This window comes from Pipra filicauda, unplaced genomic scaffold, assembly GCF_003945595.2.
Source record: "Pipra filicauda isolate LSUMZ 115617 unplaced genomic scaffold, ASM394559v2 scaffold81_size6448238_pilon, whole genome shotgun sequence".
Classification (NCBI taxonomy): Eukaryota; Metazoa; Chordata; class Aves; order Passeriformes; family Pipridae; genus Pipra; species Pipra filicauda.
Genome location: NW_024104998.1, coordinates 3,886,665 through 3,895,769, shown reverse-complemented (window position 1 = coordinate 3,895,769; position 9,105 = coordinate 3,886,665). Strand labels below are relative to the sequence as shown.

The 9,105-nt window shown below is 37.6% G+C and overlaps 1 long non-coding RNA gene across 1 annotated transcript; it reads right to left on the bottom strand.

Annotated features, from left to right (window-relative positions):
* Window positions 1-1,037: 1,037 nt before the first annotated feature.
* On the bottom strand, window positions 1,038-4,045 carry LOC120325086. The gene is made up of 2 exons (XR_005566901.1): window positions 3,810-4,045; window positions 1,038-1,302 (listed from the first exon to the last, which is right to left on the bottom strand). It is a non-coding gene; the product is annotated as an uncharacterized LOC120325086 (long non-coding RNA).
* Between the last annotated feature and the right edge of the window lie 5,060 nt (window positions 4,046-9,105).

The window sequence follows — 9,105 nt, the reverse complement described above, 5'->3', positions numbered from 1 at the left end:
GTAATGTAAACCAGCAGTGGTTTTGGTTTGTTTTGCTTCAATGACTGTGACACTGGACAGCTCTGGAGCTGACAAACCTTCTGTTGACCCATGACAGTATGAAGGTGGCAGGTCTCAGACAGGGGCTGTGTAGGCAGGTTGAATAAATTAGCCCATCACCTGGCCCAGTTTAATCCACACTATATTCAAGGAGATACAATAGAATCACTCAGTACTACTTCCTGAGTTGCAAAAAGTCATGTTGACTTTAGCAAAACTTTGCAGGCAAGGCCCCTATCATGTTCATCAGAAATAGGTTGAATCTGCACACTGAAGCTTAGGATGTTTGAAAAAATATGAATGTTATCACTGACAGAGACCGAAGGAAAACTGAGAGCTGAAATTGTGTGCTGACAGACAGCAACTAGCTGAAAATGGAGCTTTTTTGCTTCACTTCATTTATTCTCACAATACAGATCATACATTTTTCATGAGAAGCAAGTGCCTATGCAAATAAATGTCTGCTGGGAGTCCAACTGGGATGAAAGTACCCACTTCGAACTCATATGCGAGTAAGCTTTTGAAGCTACTGACTATAATATAATATTGTAATGGTTTGGAAGTTATATATGAATTCTGAGTCCTGCTTCTCTAAAGATACACCAACCTATTGACTCAAATGGGAAAACAGATCAAGAACAGAGAAAGGCATTTCTCATTTAATCTGATCCTTTGACTGATACTTTCAAAAAAATTACAGTAAACTTCACTTTTCAGCATATTTTACTGGTTTTATGTTTGCATTTCCTATTTCTACAACAGAACAATGAAGAGTAAAGCAAGTGGCTTTAAATGTCAGGGGTAAGCTCAAAAGCTTTATTTACTTCTGTTCATCATGTCAATCTTCTGTCCATTTCTTTGAAAATATATCCCATGTTCACACAGAAATGATTGCAATTTTCAGTGTAGTACAGAGTATTCATATCACTTATGAGCCACAAGCACAGGTGACAGAAACTGTCAGCCTCCAAACAAAGAACACAACAAAATCCACTATAAATTTAAATAATTTAATAAATCTACTTAAAGTTTAAAACAATGTTCATAAACATTCCATTATATCTTGACAGCTGTTTCTCAAAGGGAAGGGATAAAACTTGTTTACAAAATACTCCCACAATTCTGAGAAAAATTACCAGCTCCTCCTGTGCTCCTCACTATAGAGACAGGCACTGTGCCACTGTGGAATTAAAGTGCATGATTTTCCAGGTTTGAATGCACAAAATCCGTTTCCAAGACAGGTCAATTTATTGTTGGAAAAATCTGTTGGGGAAAGAGGAAGGGAATAGGGATTAGAAGTTTATTTGCTTGGTCCTGATATTGATCACAGTGATTGTCAACATAATTTAGGGAACCCTAATACAATATTTGAATCTTCCCTTACGCTCAATCACCATCAGTCTTGGAAATATTTCCTTCCAACAGTGCTTATATTGGTGATCAAAATGGCTCTAAAAATCAGCCCATGAAGAAGGTCACTGAATTCAGCGGCAGGATTTCACTGCAGTAGTAGGCTAGACACCAAATGGATTCCTTTATCCTTCCCTAGCATTCCAGATTTTTCTTCTTATTATGTTTTTCCCCTTGTTATGCTTTTTCCCAGTATGAGGATGGTATAAATGCAGGACAGAATAAGATTAATAAGATTGTTGTTCTTAACTAATCATATTTTAAGATTATTTGTGCAAGGATACATAATTCTCAGAGGGAGAATAAGAGAAGCATTAAAACCTCCCAGGACTATTAGTTATTACAGCAGGCTGAAATCTCTTTAATTTTCAAAATGACTTCTAGAGCATGGAAGAAGCAAAACAAAACAGAAAGAAAACAGTTTGCAGAACCTGTGTAATATGTGAATGAGTGCGGTAATTCTCCAAGAGTTTCGGAATCATATAATGGGTTGGCTTGGAAGGAACCTTAAAGATCATCTAGTTTCAACCCCTCTGCGATGGGCAGGGACAGCATCACTAGACCAGGTTGCTCAAAGCCCCATCCAACCTATACTTGAAAACCTCCAGGATGGGGCATCCAAAATTTCTCTGGGGAACCTGTTCCACTGCTACAGTAGCGTCTGAGTAAAGAATTTCTTCCTAAATCTAACCTAAATATCTTCTCTTTTAGTTTAAAACCACTCCCCTTTGTCCTATCTGCCCGCAAACAGTCTGCCTCCAGCTTTTTTGTAGGCTCCCTCTAAGTACTGAAAGGTTGCAATAAGGTCTTCTCCTCTTCTCCAGGCTGAACAACCCCAACTCTCTAAGCCTTTTGTCATAGGAGAGGGTAGTTCCAGAAAACTTGCTATTCAGTGGGTATCACCATGATTATTCCTCTTAGACAAAGTTTTGCCTTCACTTTATTCTTTGACCATAAAAGGAGGTGATGTGCAGTGCATCGGTATTTATTTGCTATGGCTCATGGAAACTTTTGTAGGAGATACAACAAATCAGCACTCCAAGAAAATTCATACATTCAGTGTCCAAATGATACACATTCACTTAATGCAAAATAAGATCAAGAAAAAGAATGTAATTTTTAGATTTTAGTTTTGCCTCTTTTTGACTGTAGAGTTTTAAAATCTGCTTCTTGAAATAATAGGAGAGCAGTTCCCAAATGATGAGAATTATGCTATTTCATCTAAATGATATGAAAACCTGTGTCCATAGGAATACTCCCAGCTCCAGGACTCCCAAAAGCTCCATGGAGCATTTACTTTGTCAAGATTCAGAGAGGGCTGAAACTCAGTGCTGTGATAGCTCTGATTTATAAAATGGTGGGATGCAAAATAACTCCAGGCATGCTCAGAATGTGGGTGCTGTGAAGCCACTTGTCAGAAATATGCCAGGTGACCAGAGGGTCAGGAGAGACCTTTCTGCACCATACAGTAAAATGATGGCAGCTGAAAAATGCATTGTTAGTAGTGCCACTGGCTGGTTGAACTTTCCTTGGATACAGTCACCTTTTTTTCATCAGGAAAGTTTGTCTAGGAGGAATGGGAACTTTAACAATTTGGGATTCCTGAGCATCCTGTAGCATCAGTGGGACAGTGTCCCTGACTAAGCTCAGAATATCAAGGAATTGATACCAAGAAATCACAGAGCAATATCCCCAGTGTGTGCCCACAAGGTCCAGTGTATTCTGTGCATGTTTAAATAATTTGTGCAGCATATGCATGGTTAGGCAAACACATTTAGATGCCCAGGACTCAATGCATTTCTGCCATAAGGCATATACTCACCTAATTCTATCAGAGAGATCCATAAATAGGAACATTCTACATTTAAGTTTCTAATTTGTATATCTTCATGTTTAGGGTAATATATGTGCGTGTGTGTGTGTGTGTGCATGTATATATGTGCACATATGTATACATATGTGGTATAGGTATAGGCCTTGTTGGTACAGAACCTGGGATGTTTTGCACAAAAGCCTTGTTCCCTAGTAGTTGCTCATGTCCCTGAACGCATTGATCCTGTAATACGCTGAATGATTTCACCCAGGAAAGCAGGGCAGACTGATGAAGTAGGTTGTTATACAGCTAAAGATAATGCAGGAGAAATAATATTAGCCTAAACTCAACCTTCATGTCCAAGCAATTCTTTGGACCATCTGTGAGTCAAGATTTCATTCAGATCTGATTATTTTAAAATAATAATCAGGTCTCTACTAGATGTGATTGAGCCAGAGTCATAAATTGTTCTGTGTTTCTTTAGCTAAAATTGACCTGCTTTGGTCTACTTTATTTGTGTCATCTTTTGTAATTCGAAGCACTTTACCTACAGGCTCCATGCTCTGTGAAACCTTCTGTGTCTGGACCCCAGTAATTCTTTTTCCAGCATCTCTTAATGCATATTTCTTGCCAGGGCACTTTATTGCAAGATGTCTGGGAATAATTGGGTACAAAATAATATCATATCAGTTCCATAGAAAAGTCTGTGCAAAAGTATAAGACATTCATTGTAGTATTTAAATTATCAAAATTATTGAATTAATAAATCACTGGTGATGTAGAAAGACCAAAAAAAGACTATGATCCACTTGAAAGTTCTCCTTTTTTCTCCCCACTGTTTTGAGATCAATATCTTTTCCCTCTTCTGAGCTGTTCTTTCATTCAGGACTGACTAAACACAGTATGATTAGCTCCTTTCAGCTCAGAGGTTACGTATTTTGCATCCTTACAGAGGAAAAAAAATAATAAGCCACTCAGACTTTCCAATATTAGCCAGAGAGCACAGAACATGTTTTGCAAGTGCTACTGAGATTGAAACAGAATGTTTGTTCCAAATGCTCATTTTGGCTTTGCAATTAACAGATGATTTTTTAGTTATGCTATTTAGTGACATAAGTTTTTTTACCAGATCTTTTTCCAAGACCCTCTTTTGTTTTAACACATTGGTTTTAAAGGATACAAGACTTTCTTCCTCTGACTGAAGTTTTTACTTTGTCAGCAATTTAAAATGAACTGCATGTGTATTATGGTCAAGATGTTTACAAATTACCAGTGGAATTCTACGCTTAACCATTTTTACCTTGCTTTCTTTCAAGATTTCTATAGGAAATATCAGTGATTGAGTTTTAATAGCACATTCAATCACCTCATAGCTATTACAAACACAAATACTATGCCTCTTGTATCAGACATGGAGTCTGACACTGAGGCATTTAGCTTCAGACTGAGTGTTTTTCTGCTTTCTGTTTTCACACTTATTTGCTAAATAGCAGAATTAGACCATGAGCCCTTATTGCATTGGACATAATCCCTATAATAAATATTCAAAGTATTGTGGACTTAAACAGGAACTTTCTTTAAAGTTCCAGATCTAAATAAAACTGAGTAATGAGAGAATGCAAATGTTCTTTCTTAATTTTAACTGAGAGCAATTAATCAGCAGTTAATCAAGATGAAGAGTAATTGCAGTGGCTCAGGTTGGGAAAAAGGCCAGTTTCATTTTAGGGGATTTTTTTTTTAATTTTTTTTTCCCCAAGTGACTTCCTAATCTGAGTACTGTGGCTCCCTGACTATTTCTGGTAGGACAGGGTGGTGCTCTTAATGATGCTTCAAGGTAGAGCTTATATTACTAATATATGTGTATCACCTTTTCCCACCTCTGAATATATTCTGCTCTGGACTGAAAACCACCAATAAAAGTATAATCACTAGAGTTGAAGACTCTGGTTCAGTCTTCCACTCCTGGGAATAGAGAGGTTAAAGGCATGACAGAATCACATACCGTTCCCATGGAAACTTTTTTTGCATTGATGTTTCCAGGCAAATGACAATACCGGTGAATATTTAAAGATCGGGATTTCAAATGTCTGTTTGAAATATTTTCCAAATCTCATTGTTGTCTCAGAGAGAAAAATAACAATAATAAAATATTGATATTAATAATAATAATAATTTTCTGATTCCTGCACATTGTCTTCAGTTCAGTTTTTAAGACTTGACATTGGTTTAACTGAATGTCTGGATTAATTTTGAACTGGGCACTATAATTGCATCTGATCTGGTAAAGGCTAGAGGGGTGGTTTTTCAGGAGTAGTTTTGTTTTGTTTTGTTTCACTTCCGGTATTTATTTTAAAATCACTGAACTGTTGCTTTATATCTGGGGACTGAAGCTTGCCATAGATTATTCTGCTAGCCTTCATCAGCCTGCCACAGAGAAAGAGGGGTGTTACTTCCTCCTAAGGTGTGTGTTCCAACATGTGGCATTAGATAACCCCTCCTTGCGTCCATCCTCACAAGTGTTCAGGTCCTGCCCATTAGGATTTATACTGCAGTGATCTCCTGGGGAAAGCTGGAATCTGCTTCTAGGCACTGAGGCTGGAGCATGGAGGGAGCAGAACTTTCTCCGGCACTGAAGCATCGTCTATTCACCTGCAGGTCACTAGATGAAAATCCCTTACAGTCTGCCCCTAAGGAGCAGCCTCAGGTTTTGCAGGAGGGATAAGGAGAAGTGTTTCTATCCCATTTTCTTAGAAATCCTACAAAATCGGACAAGGGCCCTACACCCTTGGAGGTCAGTGGAAAAAACTTGCTCCTCCCCCATGTTTTGGGGCAGTCCTGCCACTCAGCCTGGGTTGAACACGCAGTGCAGAGCCCTTCCTGCAGCTCTTCATGCTGATGGCACACACAAGGGGCACTACACCAGCAGCATTTTTTCTTGGCCTGTTCTTTACTGAGTTAATCCTTTTTATCTTTTGTACTGCTTACTTACTAGCCTTATTAGAGGAACTTCACTGATGTGTTACCTGTCTTCCTTGAATATTACAAATTACTTTTCAGTTCATAAGTTACTCTCTTCCAAGAGTATAAACAACCACTTTTCTCCAACAATGCTGAATGCTGCACCGAAAAAAACCCAAAAACCTTATAGTTTTTCCTCTTTTAAAAATATCGCAAAATACAGAAAGATAAGCAAATCAAAAAGAGTAATACTTAAGAAATTAAAATATTAATTAAAGCAAAAAACGGAAAGAAAAGCAGAGCTAAATTTTAAGGAACAGGGAGTTACACAATTCTGGGGCTCCTCCAGTAAAAAGTTTGTCATCCAGGGACTTGGACCTGATGCCAAAATCCTCACAGCCAAGCAAATAGCTACGGCCAAGGTCTAAAAAATAAACATTACTAGTTCTCACTGAAAATTTGTAGCAGCAATGAAAACGACAGAAAGAATTTTGTACTGTTTTTCAAAAAAAAAAAAGAAAATATGTAGTATTTTATTGAATATATCTTTTTTGTTCTCCCAGTGCTGTTCTTAATTGGTGATTCCAAGCGGCAGAGAAATGAACATTACCAGCTGAAATGGCATCTGTGAAACATAATGTCTGGCACAGTGGGCAGATAAAAATATGTTTTGTCAAACCTCGTGGTTGCTTCTAACACTGCTTAAGAAAGGGCTGTGGGGAGACAACAGCATAGTAAGGGAGGTAGTTCTGAAGAGTGCTCTCAGTTACATATCCTAAATGGGACAATTCACTCCACCGTCTTCCTTTTCTGAGTCCAAGTGATTTTCCCTGTAAATGTGGAAAAGAGAAAAGAGTTATTCATATAGATAGAGAGCATGTTGATCCTTCTGGGAAATAGTGTGATTACTAGACAGGTTTTGCTTAACATTGAACAAAAACCTGTGCTATCAAAGGACCAGAAACTGCTAATTATTGTTAAGCTTTCTGAAATTGTTTCACAAATGGAAAGTAAGTGCTGAAGTGATGAAGGGCTAAAGTGGTATGAGAAGGAACATGGTACTGTGCTGTATCATCACTGGAGCATACCAGCAAGCTTCCAAATATTTTGACCAAGCATACATACAAATGTGTCTGTTTGAAATCACTGCATTAATGGAGCCCCTGGGCAAAGGTGACAGGTAATACTGAAGCAAAAATACTAATTAGTAATACTTTTATGCAGTAAACAAATACATATAAAACATTGTTATTTTTTCCAGTCCCAGAGCCACTCTTTTGCATTCTAACAATGGCAAAGTCACCTTTCTGGTATATCTAACTTGAAAAGGGGTAATAATATATTATTTATGGTAGGTAGATTAGATGCCAAGGCCATTGTTTCCAACAGACATTCCATAGTCTCACATGGTATGGCATTTTTGTTTTAAAACACCCTTGTCACCCCGGACTAGGATTAAATCCGTCTGAGCTCTGGATGTTGTGTCACCTGTTCTGCACAAAATGGGTGATGAGGAAGAGAAACAGAAACTCAATAACTGACACACAGGAATGAAAGCTTTCTCTACTTTGAATTAGAATCATGATGAAGCTAAGAAGATTTAAACCAAATTATCATCTGAATTTTAACACTTTCACAAAATACTTAATAAACACTGACATATGCTATTTTTTGGAATCACAGTTATTTAAAACTCCTGTCTTTGTAGTAATTTTATTTCAGGAATTTCATGAGATTTCCTGTACTGTACAAGGAGTTGATTTTACATTCTCTTTTTTACGCAAATGTTCTCCTAACAGCTTGCCTGCATAAAGAATAATTTTAAATCTGAATAAAGTAGTGAAGTTTAGTACTATTGAATAAAATTTCTCCTCTTTAAACAAAGACCATCACGACCCAACCTTCCCCCAAAACAAAAACTTTCCCACACTATGACTAAATTATTCTATTAAAATAACCTTCACTGTTTTCTGAGTAAAAATGAAACACAAGTTTCTATTTCTGAAGGTTTGTGGGATTTTTTAATCACTTTTCAAATTCTTGCAAACTTCTTTGTTAGAGTTTGGGCAGAAAGCAATCAAGGAAAGCTGAAATTATGAGAGATTGGCCTCACTCCAGCTGAGTGGACAATTGCATCAGCAGAGCAACTTTTCCCAGTTGAAGAAAAAGATGAGAGCTTGGTCAAGCAGCAAAAAGAGGAAGACATCACAACCCCAAAATGTTAATTCCAAACCCATTGATATATCTCTGATTCCACAGAAGGTGAGGAGAGGGGAAAGTCATCCAAGGGTAGCTTTCATGGCATCTTGAAAATTATCACAGAAAGGGAATGAAAATAAAAAGGTGACTGCTACTCCTGACTGTGCCATGAAACCATACACCCTCACACACACAAAGTGGGCACCTGTTGAATGAAACCATAATGGAAGAGGTTACAGCAAGGATGGGTTACAGGGTGATAACAAGATATAACTTCCTTTCTGCAGAAGACTGGCCTCTGATCTTGCAATTATAATGTAAGTTCCAGATCTTATTCAGGATATATGCCTATAAAAGACGTCATAGAGAATGAGAGGTACCTTATAGTATCTGCCCTGTCATTTGAACCTGGTGCTAAAACAGGGAACTGATAATCACAGGTGGGGTTCTAGGTGGACCATACATCTGATATATTACTACAATTATTAGGCTTCTAAATAAATAAGAAAGTAGGTGCTGATCACTACAGAAGCCTGTGGTTGTCTTTCAGTTACAAACAGTCATTATTTATTTAGCATTTCTGGTATTAAATGTTGAGATGTGTCTCTTTTCTTATAGTAAATATGTGAATTTTCAGAAGTTTTCTCTTATACCCAAGCAAAGGAAACTGGGGGTGCAGACTCCTT